The sequence below is a fragment of the Cyanistes caeruleus genome, chromosome 9 (genome assembly GCF_971803275.1).
Source record: "Cyanistes caeruleus chromosome 9, bCyaCae1.hap1.1, whole genome shotgun sequence".
NCBI lineage: Eukaryota > Metazoa > Chordata > Aves > Passeriformes > Paridae > Cyanistes > Cyanistes caeruleus.
In genome coordinates this window covers 17,177,241-17,192,512 of record NC_141709.1, presented here as the reverse complement: position 1 = coordinate 17,192,512, position 15,272 = coordinate 17,177,241, and the positions used below count along the sequence as shown (strand labels likewise).

Sequence of the window (15,272 nt, the reverse complement as noted above, 5' to 3'; positions counted from 1 at the left end):
GTGCCTTTGATGTGATGCTCTGTTTACCTGGAGCGTGTGCACAGCCTTTCCCTGCTCCCAGTAAGCAGACACCGTCTTGCCTGGCAGTCCCAAGCTTGCGTGCTCAGGCAGCACTTTACCCCACAATCTTTCTCTTGGTAATGACTTGACATTGCAAACTGCATTTATTTCTTTTGTTCTGAATTTTCCCCTTTGGAAAATTCCTGCTCCCTTGGAGCAGGATTGCCACCAGTCTTCTGTTATTTGTTCTGGTTTTCTGGATGACAGAGCCTTAACCCTTCTTGCTGAGAAAAAAACTGATCCTAGAGTAAACCACTGTTCTCCGGAGCATCCATGAAAGCTCCCTGCTCCGTAATGACCCACTTCATATGGGAAAGGCTGTAGTAAAAAATTTGCTTGCCTTTTAAAGGGGACAGATGCCTCGTCTAACAGGGAGGGCTGTCCCTGGGAAGACTTGCTTCTTGGACTGGGTTCTGGGACCGCCCTGGCCCTTCCAGGGGCTGTTGTGAGCCCTTGGGGCCATGAGTGCCTTGTACTCACTGAGGGCAGGGACTCACTGATGCAGAGCCAACTTTTGCTTTGGAGTTGCAACCTGTATCTCTTGTGGTTCTTCCTGTTTTGGCAAGAGAGGGGAAAGAAAAAAAAAAAATATCAAAGATTAACTACTTTACAAGGTTTAGTACAAAGGGCTCTACAAATATTTGGAAACTGAAGGTGTTTCCATCTGGGAATCTTTACATTTTGAGAATAAAAATAATGCAGAGTGACATAGTGACAGGCAATGTGAAGTTTCATTAAAAAAATATCATGAATGTACAAATAATATACTTTATATTTTATAAACAAAAAGTGAAAACTCCTGTATCTACTATATGAATTACTAGAAGTTAACAAATCATCAATGTTTTCTCACACATTGGATTTGGTTGTGCTCTTTGATAATTCCCATTTGCTCAGTGACCTTGGTAGAAAATATTTGTTTGTGAGTATCATTGTTTACGTTCCTGAATTTGCATTGAAATCAGTTGCACCCTAATCTTTTTTTTATAAGAACGTTTTTTCCACGTATAAATTATGGTAGTGATGAGCAACACCACACATAAGCAGCAGGGAGCATACCAGCATCTGATTTATGTCCATGCTCAACAGCAGCTCTGTATTTCTCCTTTTTTTTTACTGCATATTAAGGTTCTTTTTATGATATTTTTTCTCTTTGTCTAGAAAAATGCTTCATATTTGCTCTATCTTTGAATAGATATAAAATCTTCTCTTCTAAAATATCTTGTTATGTGTGATTTGGAAGCTGTATTAAAGGTTTCCTGACATATTTCCTTTTTCTTGGATTTCATTACAGGTGATGCAAAAAATTTTGGCAGGGCGCTAGACATAATAGATAGTAAAACTACATGAGAGATGCTGGTGTGTATCCCTACATCTCAGAATAAAGTAATCTTAAAAAAACCCAAAAAAACAGCAGGAAAAGCAGAGGAAGTCACTTGTTCGCAGTCTCTCTCAGCCTGGTTCTTATATCTCTGTGAGTAAAGCTACTGGAATGTGATTGCTGGACTCTTAGGGTTTCCATTGCTCTGCTTGGTAAAGATCTTCATGTATGTCTTGAGCTCTAGATATGGCTGTGTCAGTTCTTCAGTATGTACAATTCAGGGAGACAAATATAGTTTCATAAAGCACATATGCATAGAAAGACTGCTATTCTTTCATCTCCAGTTTATGAAAGGAAGAATTCCTCTCTTCTGTGCACAAATAACTTGTCTGTGCAAAAGCCTGCTGCTTCATGGCTTGGGTGACACCTCTGTGTCCTGCATAGGTGAAAAAAATGCTCGTCATTGAACTTAAAATCTGTTTCATGGGGTCTAATACAATCAATTAAGTTAGTCTCATCTCATTTATATCATTGTGCCATATGGTGTGTGTGCAGGCAAAGATTTAGCCCAGGCGGAAATTTTATGGAAGAGAATTGCAAATGGGAAAGCAAGGGAGAAACAGGGTGGTTAATCAACAGAGACGGGTTCTTGATAAATACATACTGTTTACCCTAAATAGGGAAAAGATACATAACAGATGCTGAATTCTTCGGCGCTCTTGGCAGCGTAACACTCTTGATAGCAACAGCAGTATGAACAATGTAAGTGATGTAGCATATAGGAAGGGATACTCTTTAACTAAGAACCAAGTTGGAAAAGATAATGCTTGTTGCCTTGCCTACCAACTCATTGCTGGGAGTGTTACAGGCAGTCTGCAGATAAAAGATAATACTGTCTGAATGGACTAACATGAGCAATTACTGCCTATATTGCTCTTTGTTTTTCCTCTTTCAAAATCTCAGCTCAGAATGATTGCAACGGCTTCCTAGCAGAAGTTTTTGTAGGGCAAATCTGCTCTGCCATGTATTCTCAATTGCATCCTAAGTTTTTGATCAGAAATATAGAGATATAAACCTTTATCTGAATGATTTTTGAGACATTATTTTTTCGTGTCTCTTAAATGTCAGCCAGTGGATATTACCACTAGTAATACAGTGCACAGATTGTTTAAACTGTTTAGGTGAAGCCTTTGAACTGTAGTGGGGTTTTTTTTGTGATGAACAAAATTCAGAATGCTTTTGACTTTACTGATACATGTTTCAGGCTTATTTCCTTATTTCTACAGTTCTTGCAATGCCACCTTACTTTTAGGACAAATCCAGAAGCCTTAAAGTAGGATCTGAATTTTTTCTTTCAGTCAAAATTTCCGTAAGTCTGACATAAAATAGTTTGTGTAGTAAAAATCACATGGTAGCAGATGTCATTGTCCTGATAGATATTTTTGTTGTATTTGATTCAGTATAATTAGGAATTGATTTGGCAAAACCCCTTCACCCTCCTTATTAATCAAATAAAATATTATCATCATAAAAAAATCCATAGGAAATGCCTTTAATGACTCTCCTATGAAAAAATTTACTAACAGATATTGTATATAGAAAACCTTGAAGTCTTCAACACTGGGTGTATGTGTGTGTGTTAATAATGCCCTCAGTAACCATGCATGACACACTGTTATCAGATGGCAAAAGACTCTCAATCTTCTTTGTCACTTCATTTGTTTGAATATTTTATCTAGGAGTCAGCAATTGAAATCACCTGGTGTTTCTGTGTTTGGAGTTAAGCTGTAGTATACCTTACTGCTTGTCTGTAGTTGAGCTGAACAACTTCTCAAGAAAGTTTTTAATTTTGTTTTTTTCCCAAAAGCAAATTCAGTTGTCCTGTTAGGAGCACAGGTTAAAAGCATTTCTCAATTTTAGATGCAATAATTTCTGTCTAATAGCAGTACCTTACTTTCATCTACCTACTCAAGTAGTTTTAAGATGTGGTTTGATAGGAAAGGTATATATGGTATGGCTGCCTGATGATGGGAGAGCAGACCTGATGATCCAGGCAGCTCTTTACCCATCCTGCCTCCCCATACACTGAGGTTTGGGCTAAATTGTCTCTGGCCAAGCAATGCAGCTCTCTACAAGGTGGCTCTGCTGAAAGGGTGCCTGGGCTAGGTGGCAGCTCAACAGGTCTCCATGCCTGTGCAGCCAGGGGCCTGTGCTGCTTTCCATGTCCATTGTTGAAGCATGTCTTGTGGCTTCCTAATGCTCCGTGTCAACCAACTAGATGGAGCATTCAAGAGCTTAAATCTAGAAAATTAATGGGTTGACATTTCAGGTGTATTTACTTTTTGTGACCGGCAGGATAGTTACATAGGAGGATGCATAGGAAGAAAAGGAAGCTGAAGTTTCACATCTCAGTCAGGCTTGGTTGTCAGCCTCTCAGGCCACTGGCAGTGCCAAACACTTTTAAACAGTACCAACAGTATGAACATAGTTTATAGTCAGTAAATTTGTGTGCTCCAGACTAAGCATGGCTGCTTTATTTTGCCCTCCTTGTGAAATTGCCCATTGTGAATACTGTGAATAGAAGGTGCTTAGAGTAGCAGTGGGAGGATGTAATGTGGTAATAGGTGTGGTGAAGGGCAGGAGTCTGTTAAAAAATCCAGAACTGTAGTTGCAGCACAGAGGCCTTTAGGGCACAGTAGTTATAGCAGTGGTAAGATGTGAGCCTCTGGGGAAGAATTAGAGAATGTGTACTGACAGTTAGGCTTGCTTTTCTCTACTTTTATTTATTTGTGTGAAGTTTTACTAACAGTCACTGTTTTCTTTGCCTAATATGAAGGTCTTGCATTTTTTTTTTTTTTGTCCTGCAGTGCTTTGTTAGGGTGGTAGGCAGGGTAAAAGTGTGGGTGCTCCTTGGGAAAGGATGAGTTCATTGCATAGGAGACTTTCTTGCGTGCAGGGCTGTGTACAATGGCTGCTCACCATCCAGCGGCTGCACATGCAGTGTGATCCACCAAAAGTTGTCTTGTGTGTTCTAGGGTTAGTGCCAGTGGATGCCATGGTTCCCTGACACACTTCCTAGGAAGTTTATCCTTACTTACATGTCTGGTGGCCTCATTGGCTGAATCTGCCAAGTTCTACTCCTGCTTTCTGTTTGAAGCACTCAGCTGTCCAGGCTGGGCCTGGTTTCCTCATCTCACGTGTCCTTGAGGCTCAGTAGCCACTTCTACCCATTTGGGGTCTGCCAAGCAGGACTACACAGCTGCCGCTCTTTTTGGATAGGACTCAGCAGTTCTGTCACTTTGCCCCCAAAATAGTCACAGGATACCAGAATCAATTAGGGTGGAAAAGACCTCTGAGATCATCAAGTCCAATATATGACCCAACATCACCATGTTAACCAGACATCAGTGCCATATCCAGTCTTGGTTAAACACTTCCAGGGACAGTGACTCCCTGGGCATACCATTCCAGTCTCTAATCACCCTTTCAGTGAGTAATTTTTTTCCTAATGTCCAACCTAAGCTTCCCCTGGTGCAACTAAAACCTGTGTCTTCTTGTTCTATCACTAGTCGTGGACTCTCCCCAGGTTTGATGCTTGATCTGACAAAGGATGCTTCCCTTATGGCTTTGGTTATGCCTCTTCAGAGAGAACAGAGTAATAAAGCATAGAAACCCCCCCTTTCAAGTGAATTTCTTATTCATAAGGATTAAATGAGAATAGATAGTGAAAGTGGGATGGAGAGTGTGGGCTCCGATTTTACCTTGTAAATCTGTGCTGCATTTTTTCCTGTTTTCCTGTTGTGATGATAGTGGTAAAATAACTTTTCTTTCACAGTGTCTATGTGTAAAAGCTTTGATGTTTCATTCTTTGCTGGTTCACTTCTGTAGAAGTTTTCATGTGCGCTCCCACCCTGTCTGTACCATGACAATACCAGAGCCATAACTGGCTGATGGTAATTGAGAACTGCTGTGGATATCTCTCTGTGCCTCCACAGTGAAAGGTAAACCAATACTGGTCATCCACAAATAAAATAAAATTCTGGATTTTTTGGATATAACTCAAATATTATTGCAGTAACTTCTGCAGGCTCGTTCTGTATGTCACGTTGTCCAATTTGAAATATATTCTCTTGTATCATTGAGATCATTGTGTGATATGAAATATTTGAAAACACTGAAGAGCTGTACAAGTGCACCTGGCTGACCTCTCTCATTCCATTCATTATATTTTATGTCATATTGTATCATCTTTTATTCATCTCTTCACTAGTTAACTTACCCTTCTTTTTAATTGCTCATTATAAAGTTTTTTTTTTTGGAACTTGTAGTACTTTTCATTTTACCTCTGTGAACCTATTTTGGTTTTGATTTGTGTTTTTTTGCCTTCTTTAAATAATTGACCATGAAAAAATATGGTATTATGCTGGTTTTGGCTGGGGCATAGTTAATTTCTTCACAGTAGCTGCTCTGGGGTTGTGTTTAGGATTTGTGCTGAAAGCAGTGTTGATAACACAGGGATGTTTTAGCTATTGCTGGGCAACACTCACACAGCATCAAGGCCATTTCTGTTCCTCACCCTACCCCACCAGTGAGGAGATTGGGGGTACACAGGGAGTTGGGAGGGGGCACAGCCTGGACGGGTGACCCCAACTGACCCAAGGGATATCCCAGACCATTTGGAGTCATGCTCAGCACATGAGCCTTGGGGAAAGAGAAGGAGGGGTGTTTGGAGTGATTACACTCAGCTGTTTGGTTTCATGGGTATGGTGGTATTTAGTCAAAGGTTGCACTTGATAATATTGGAGGCCTTTTGCAACCTCAGTGATTCTGTAATGGTGTTTGTCTTCCCAAGTCATGATTATGTGCAATGGAGCCTGGCTTTCCTGGAAATGACTAAGCCGCCTGCTTGCCTGAATTCCTTGCTTTGCTTGTGTGTTTGTGTCTTTTACTTTCCCTATTAAACTGTTTTTATCTCAACCCACAAGTTTTCTCACTTTTACTTCTCTGATTCTCTCTGCCATCCTGCTCGGGGGAGTGAGTTAGTGAGTGGCTGTGTGGTACTCAGTTGCCAGCAGGCATTAAACCTTAACTGGTATAAAGATGAAGAATGATGATATAATAGCTCCAGTTGTCTTCTCTCCTATATAACCTAATGATTATCACTAGTGTTGGGAAATGAATTTTCAGAATTTATGATTCTCCAGGAAAAGAGGTAAGAGGGAAACAGGAATTGGGGCATGCAGATAATAACAGAAATAACTTCAACAGAGATATTCTTTCTCACCTTGTGTCTGATCTAATTATGACATGATTGTCTGCTGTTCTCAGGTATTTCACTGTATGGGCAAGTGAGCCCATTTCTGAGATTTAACAGATCACAGATGAGAAAACATAAGTTAGCCTGAGCTTTCTTCTCAGTCTTGCTGTCTCCAATGTTTTCTGCACCAGATGCTCCCTTTGTTACCAAACTATTCCTGCTGGGTGTTTGTTGAGGGGTGCTCACATGCAAAGAGGCAGGGGTCTCTGTTCTCACCTACTTCTGCTTGACAGATTCTTGAGCAACAAACCGAATGAGTTATTGAGAAGCAAGGTGACGTGCAAGCAAAGTGGCCAGAAAAAGAGCATTTTATCTTCCTCTAAGTATGACTTCAACATTCTCGTTTTGGGAATCTAATTTAAAAATAATTCAGTGCTTCACTGCTTAATTCTCTTGTGCTGTTGATGTGGGAGACTTCAGAGTGACAACAAAAATAAGGTAATAAAAGCAGACAATGACTTTGGTTATGTATTGTGTATCATAAATATTTGTGTCTCTGACTGGTTTCATTTTAGCTGGCTGAGGAAATATAACTTGCTGAAGGCGGTTACCTTTGTTCAAAGCCAACTGAGACAGCACCAGCACTCAGTAATTACAGCCATACAGTTTCCAGGAGACTCCTTCTTCACCAGCCCTGTCGTCTCATGTCCCCATTTGTAACACTGTTCATTATATTCAACCTGCTGCCGTCACTCCAGAGCTTTCAAAAGGTATTCTGTGGGCTATCGTGCTGCAGGACGTGGATAATGGAATAGTTAGATGTGACTTGTATTATAATCGGCTCACCTAACTTTCATTTGGCTTGAAAAGTAGACTTAATAAAAGCAAGAGTGAAAGGCATTTTATGTTTTTAATAAGGAGTCTCATGTGCCATAACCTGCTGTTTTTCATTGTGTGTCTCTTCTCATGGTTTCTTTTTGAAGCACCTGACAGAAGAAGAGCAGTGAATGTCTCTTAATCTTAAAGCTTTTTGAGAAACTGCAGCGGTAATCAACAGTACTCATCAGTAATTTCCAACTGCAGTAAGTGACTCAAAGTTTTTACATCTACATCTTATATTTTAAATGGATAATTATTTGTTAATAGTAAAGACAGTCCTCTTCATCAAAAACAAAACCAAAATATCTACACGCTCTAGAACAGCACATCTGTTTAATCACTTATCAGCAAATTTTTTTCCAATATCTAATAATAAGTTTGTAAAAATTATCCCCCTATCCTTGCAGTATCTCCAGTTGTACTGTAAAAGGGCTGAAGGAGTTTGTGCTGCTCTGTTCTGTGGCGAGACAGAGCCATGCTCCACATCAAGCTTTAGAAATTCCTAGAGGAGCAATGAATAGAGACAAGTTCAAACACTGAAATCTGGGTGTGACAACCATTGGAAAATAGCTTCCTAATGTAAACCAGAACTCTTTGTTGTAGTGCTGTTACCTTGGTTTGACTAGACAGTCATTGCTTCAGGAGGTCCACCGTGTAGCTCCAGGGAAGTCCCATCCTTGCTTCTGTAGACCTGGATCAGCACATGTGCCATAGCTCAGACGAGAGGCAGGATGCACGTCTGTGGGCAGCATAAACTGAAGGTGAGGTGGAAATTCAGCCACTGTAGGAACTTCTAAATGGATACCTGATTTCTGAGGTCATATGCATAATGGTAGTGGAGTAGGTTCAATAAATGCAGGCATGACTGGTGGGATTGCAGAGAGCTGGCTAAAAAATACCCATCTTGCTCAATAAAAACCAGAGGTAGTGTTGGCCAGTGGTGGAAAGCTCTTTGAGGGGGGCAGCTGGTTTCCTGCCCCTTTGATTAAGAACATCTGGATTTCAGTGCACACCTTCTTCACCTCCCAGCTCTCTTTCCACTTGTTCTGGGTACAGATCCAGAACTGTACCACCAGAAACACTACTTTCAGCTATGACTGTGAAGTCATGGTATTCAGTTTTTCTCCTTGTCACAGCTACTAATAGTCACATTTCCTGTAAACTTCAGACATCTGCTTTGCACTTTCTACTTAATTTTAACCCCAACTCCAGTTGGAACTAGTGGAACACTCTTCTGCTCATAATATTGGTTGTGCAAAGTGCACAGTAGTTTAGTAACCACTGCCCTCTCTTGACAGTTTTGATGGATTGGTTCAGGGACTTGTGTCAATACCTTGTTGTCTTTTTAGCTCTGCAAGAAGCAGGCAGTCACTGGCTGGATTTTCTAGGCTGTTTATATTTGGGAAAGGTATGTGTATGCAAGACAAATATCTGTGATCATGCAAGTAGATCTTGCTTTTTATATTAATAAATGACCAGAGAAGTAATCAGAGACATCTTTTGAGTGCTTTAGACAGAGCTAGGCAAAAAAAAAAAAAAAAATTAATAAAAATAAATTCAAGAAATCTTTTAGTTAAGTTTATTGCTGAAAAGAAGACCTGAAACAAGAGCCTTGGTCATGGTCTTTGGAACCATGCTGGCGTCTTTTAGCTCTGATCCACCCCCTCCCCCTGAAAACCTATTACTTGTCATCACTTTCCCACTAACAGTTTCCAAGATTTCCTAAACTCCTTTTAGCTGCACTCACACATGACTACTCACTGACCCTTGTAATCCATCCTGTCACTCACAACCTATTCTGCAGATGCAGCAAAACCATGTTTTCTCTTCCCTGGTGAAATGCCTTCAGCTGGTGGAGCCCAGCCGTGCCTCGGTGGCCCTTTAACCACTTCCACTTGCTCTGACCTCTCATTCTCAGCTTTGCAGTTGTTATGGTTGGCACAGGTATGGTCTGTTTTCAGTTTCTTTAGCCAGGCAGTATTTGTGCAGTGTGAAAGGGAACGCTGCCTCACTGCATTAAATGACCCAGCTGTTGAAAGAAGTGTATTTAATTACAGGATATTGAATGAAGTTTGATTTGTCATATTGTATACTGACTAGTGGATGTAATAATGAATCTTTTCTGCAATTATACAAGTTAATAACATTTCTATTGACTACAGTTTCAGGAAAGGTCTCTGTGGTGAGAGATATTTAGTCTGTTGAAGTCAGTGACACAAGTCTGCTTGAATTCAGCAGCACCAAGATTTAACAACTAACTGACAAATCAGATGAAAAATAACAGTGAAATGATCAGATCATTTACAGGTTATTCTTATGCTTCCTCAAGTTGCCAAAGCTTTATATGATACTTAAATAAATTTGGCAGGTCTTCTCTACAGCTGTGGCTGTGTGCTATATCCTTCACAGCCAGAGGTATTTCTGGACCTTTACCACCAGTGGTGGCCAATACCTCTGTGGTAGTGTGCATCCCTATTTTAAAAAAACCCAGACAATTGAAAAATTGGACTAAATCCAGAAGTGGTGTATATGGAAATGAGTTGTTGCTCATACCCTGTGTAGGAGGACTGCTGGACACTGAGGTGGACGTAATTCGCTCTCTTTAGGGGTTGGTCTGAGTTACTTCTGGGAGAGTTAATGCTCCTTGGAAATGTCAATCAGTTTTCATTTTAATTACATGCCTGATTGAATTCAAAACTGGCATTTAATATTGACACTGCGCATGAACTGACATGTCATTATACACATGCTAACCTAGATTTATAAAATAATAAAATCATTGTGGTTTAAATTCCCACAAAATATTGATGGAAAAAGTGTCACACACTTACAGGAGTAGCTTACTTGCTGATGTGTTTGCCATTTTTTACTGACCTTATTGTGAATGCAACCTTGCTGCAGGCTCCTGCAAATTGGAGCTCTGCTACAGTATTTCTGTTCAGTTAATACCTGCAGAGCCACATATTTACTGGAAGAGCACTCTATTCTTCCTCCCTTCCTTCTGGAATACATTACCCTAATAACCAAAATGACAGTCTAGAATAATATGTCTTTATTTATTGATGTATTTCTTGGTTCTGCTCTGTGATAAGAGGCACAGTGATTTCATTCAAGCAGGGTATGACACTGACAATTTCTTTCTACTTCAGTGTTCATCTACCTGAAGGAAAACCAGCCTGAGTCAAGAAGAAAGAGTTTCCCTTTATTTGCTGTGCTAAAATAAAGCTCTGCTAAGGGAACATGAAGGCTGCAAAGGCACGCTTTCAATAGAGGGAGGAGACTCCAGGATTAATATGGTCAGTGTCATGTTTTAGGACTTTCATACTCATGCATTATAATACTGCCTTTTGTTAGAATTTGCATACTATTTCAGTTGTACAGTAATGCTCATAATGCCATTTCAGTTTAAAATGGTTTTCAATTATGAGAACGGTAGGTCTTTTGGGGAATACTAAAGACAGAAGTCTGACTTTTGTAATTTCTGAGCCAGAAATGGTGGAAAGATTGAAGGAAGACAGAGTGGTATTCATGTGGAAAAAAGATGGGGGTTTTCTTGGTACTGGGGTGTTACTTTTCTCCTAGAGGTAAAAACTTGGAACTGGAAATGAGGTTAATTTGTGGCAGATCCTCCACTGTAAATCAATTACTAATTAAAAAAGAAATGAAACAGCTGAATGGAATTATTGTCCAGTTTTGAAAAATAACAAATGTTTGATCTTTGACTGGAGCTCTTTAGTTTCATTTTTTGTTTCTATATTTCTCTGATTATGATATTTGGTAATTTTAGGGATGTCTCTGAATTTTTTTTTCCATCAAATTATTATTTATTCTTGTGGCAACAGTGCCTCTTTTATTAACTCACTGAAATAATCATACTACAGCTATGTGTGTGATTGAATGTCTAAGTCTTGATAATGCACTTAAATAGAAAGCCATGCTTTTGTAAGAGGCTGAATGCTCATAGATTCCCCAACTCTTGACTTTGTGTTGGTTTCCCTATCTTGGTTACCTGAACTGTAGCTTGGTTCCCTCCTGGAAGGAATTTCCTTTTGTGGTGGGTACAGACAGCATTATTCTGGTGAGTTCTGTGTATTTAGGAAAAGAAAAATATGAAAAGACATTTTTTCTATGTCTGGAAAAAATGATTTTTAATTTGGGCCTGAATTATCAAACTTTATATTAATAGTGTGCAGGGAATTTCAACTCTTGTGTTTCAAGGTAGCAAAACAGGATGAAAGCTAGAGAAACAATCTAAGAAATTTAATAAAAATAGTATTTTAGGCATTTACATGGGGAAAAAAGAGCAAGTAGAAATATGTCTCTGAACAGCTAAAGTCATGTTGTCCTGAAAGGATCCTGTCAGATTGAGGCTGTGAAGAAATACAGATGAGTTGTTCCAAGTTGTTTTGGACAGGGTTATTAAAGCCAACCAACCTTCAGATACAGTGAAAAATTAATTTTCCAACATAGTAGAAAGTGAGAGAGGAACTGAAACTATGACATCTGTGTTTGAATGTAAAGAGGACACAGAAATTGAAGGAGAACAGACCTGAGATGCTAAGGGAGGCACAGGGAGCTTGTAATGATCTTGTCACTTATATTCCACAGTAATGTGCAGTTCTTCCCTTCCTGCAGAGATTTCTATTGAAATGACCCATATCTAGACTGTTCTAATAAACCTGCTGGTAATTAGTTGGGCCTGAGTTGCTTTCTGAGATTTGCTTTGGAAAGAAAAATAGAGCTAGCTGTTCTCAAGTGAAATGAACTTGGTGTTTGGTCACAGAACGGGCTGATTTAGAATAAAAAGTTCAATATTTGACATTTGGGGAAAAAAGTAAAGAATCTCTGAATTGGCTCTGAAGAAGGAGCAAATTAATTTATTGTTTATTTGGCTTGGTAAATAGAAGTATTGCAGTTTGTATGAAAGAGAATACTTTACATTTCTCTTGAACAGAAAAACAATGTTAGAGGAGCAATGCAGAGAGAGTTCAGAGGCATTGGAATATGTGCTAGGAGTTGAAAGTAAGAGGCATTTCAGTTCGATAAGTCATTTATAAATAGCATTGAAATAAAATAATGATCTTTTAGGAACAAACATGTTACGCATTTTGAAGAGGTAACTTTTAAAATAGTTCAATAGTTTTCACGTGATTAATTGCTTTGGAGTTGAAACCTAATAGATATTTTTGCCTTCCTTTTTAGTAGTGTCAAAGGGAGAAATATAATGAACAGTTAAGGAAACAGCAAGACAGAGTGTGTTTCTCTAATTCTTTCCAAAATTATGTATAATTTTACTAATGTTATTGTTCTCCACCCTCCCACCCCCTCTTTTTATAGATGTACAAGGATTAATGTGTTAAAATGGAAATTTGATTTAGGGCTAAGCAAACTATTTCCATGGAAATAATAACATTGTTGATGTCCTTTGGTTTGGGAAGCGTTCCAGAAAATGCAATCCATCAGTTTTTCTTCAGTCTAGACACTGGCCAGAAATAATGATCACTTTTGCAAATGAATGTAGTATTAATAGGAGCCTTTGTATCTGGACTTCGTTATTTTGAACAGCAGCAGTTTATGGGGGTGTGTGTGTGTATATATGTATATATATGTGTGTGTGTATATACACACACACATACACAGATATAGAGATAAAAAATTTCTTTGTGTTAGGATTTTTTTTATCATGTGAGTTTTCTTAAGAGACAGTAGATGTTCGTGAAATTTTCTTTGAGCATCTTTTAGTCTGCAGACTGATCAGCATCACTTTTATTCTTAGCCATTTATCTAGTTCTGGTCAAGTAAGGACAAAGAAGCAGACTATTTAAGTGTACATGATCTTGTGTGGGACTAATGGCTTTCTTGAGATTATTAAGGAGCAAAAATGTAAATAAATCTAACTCATTTAAGAGTTAAGGGTAGAGTCTCACAATGAAAAGTTAAAATTTGTGTTCTGGTTCCAGAGTCACCAATGGACACATACTGATGGTGCTGGGACAACCAAGAAGTTGCACTTCATCCTGGCTAGAAGCAAGGTAGTGAGTGGGCTTCTGTCTGATTCTCTTGGGAACTTCCAAATGGCAAAACCAACATGAGAAATGTAAATCCTCCTCAATCTGGTATAATGATGTATACTTATTTATTAAGGAAAATATTCAAAGTACTGTAAGTGCTGGCATTAGATTGTAATGTTTGCAGTAATATGTATGAAACTCATGGACAAGAGGTCATTGTTAAGCCTTAAAAAAAAATAAATTAAGCATAAAAGATGTCAAGGCATTTTCTTAAATGTCAGTGTATATAAAACAGTATTTATAAAACCTTTGTAAATTACAGTCTTTACTGATGAGGCATATTCATATTGATGTTCAATTTATATACCCAGGAGACCAATTTATTTCGCTACCTCAGTGCTAACTGTTTCCATTGACATCCAGATCTGCTCTGACCAAGCAACTGTGACAAGTGGTTTATTGAACTGTAAACGGGCACTGTCTGACTCTAAACAATGGCTTTATCTAATTATGAAGCCCCATGCACCATTTCGGTCCAGTGTTGTTCGTTATACAAACAAGATTTTAATGTCATTGAAAAATTAATTTAGTCTGGCTACACCTTGCTACAGTGAAAGGTAGTCTGCATTGTGACTTTATAAGCTGGTAGCTCACATCTGAAGGCAGCTGACTGGGATGTTCTGACTGCAGTTTGTTGGACTATGAATACTTGAGAGGGCAAAAGTGAACTGCCTTAGAAGAACATCTAAAGGAAAGCGAATAACTGAACAAAATCTATTGCTTATGCTTTAAATGAATCTGATATTATCAAGATGATTTTTTAAGAATAACATCGATAGAAGAAATATAGGTGTACTTGTAGAAAGGAAAATTGGATCCTCAAGAAGAAGCTAACTGTGAGGCTTGGAACTACTAGCAGAAATTGAATAGGCCCACTTGAAAAAACCACCACTATTGTACCTATTGCTTTGTCAGAAGATAGTTGATTTCAATCAAAGCTTTTGTTTTCACCTGTCAGTAAGTCAGCTTCTTCAAGAACATTCACCAATAACCACAGAAAAAATTCAGAGAGTTGACTTTACTGCTGTAGGAAAAAAAAAAAAAAAAAAAAAGATGGGACCATATGTGTATATTGCAGAATTAAAGAAGAATGATATTTTAATGTTCTAGTAACATACTTGATACATTTGTGAGTGAGAACAAATTTCCTTTCCAGTGAGAATTTGCAAAAACAGTGGTTTGTAAGCAAAATTCTCTTAATTCCTCTTTATCACTGAGAACTGTTTGGATTGCTTTTTGAGGCATTGCATAATGATCTTGTATAATTGGTTTCACATGTTAAGTCCCTATTGGTAGTTTCACTGTGATTTTCTTATGAAATATGAAACTCTTAAAAATTTAATGGTGAATTAATATTAATTTAATAAAATATTTCAATATTAAATTTATTAATATTTCATCTATATGGCTATGCAGATTTTTGAAAGCCACTCCAGTGTTGTCTGGCAAAATACTTGGTTATACAAAGACCATTTAGAAATATCTTGGCTCATGTGGTTTCTGCGCAGTAGTCAGGCTGCCTGGGTCATTGGTTATTTTTATTCATCCTCCAGAGTGAATGTAAACGAGGTGCAGGAAATGGAGAAGCTAAAGAAAGTTTACCAAGTCTGACAAAGTCTGTAGTTTTACTGTGCCTGGCTAGAATACACACTTAAAAGGAGCCCTGCATGATTTTGCAGGTTAA

The 15,272-nt window shown here is 38.5% G+C and overlaps 1 long non-coding RNA gene across 3 annotated transcripts in view; it reads left to right on the top strand.

Annotated features, from left to right (window-relative positions):
* LOC111932773 (uncharacterized) overlaps positions 1-14,930 on the top strand; it is a 78,093-nt gene extending 63,163 nt beyond the window's left edge. Inside the window, exons 9-15 of one of the 3 annotated variants that reach the window (XR_015273784.1) lie at positions 6,932-7,136; positions 7,214-7,408; positions 7,622-7,720; positions 8,121-8,278; positions 9,322-9,461; positions 10,667-10,813; positions 13,478-13,781. This is a non-coding gene — a long non-coding RNA (uncharacterized LOC111932773). Of the gene's footprint in view, positions 1-6,931; positions 7,137-7,213; positions 7,409-7,621; positions 7,721-8,120; positions 8,279-9,321; positions 9,462-10,666; positions 10,814-13,477 lie in introns of all 3 variants that reach the window. The other 2 variants (XR_015273785.1, XR_015273786.1) reach the window with 2 other exon arrangements.
* The last annotated feature ends 342 nt before the right edge of the window (positions 14,931-15,272 follow it).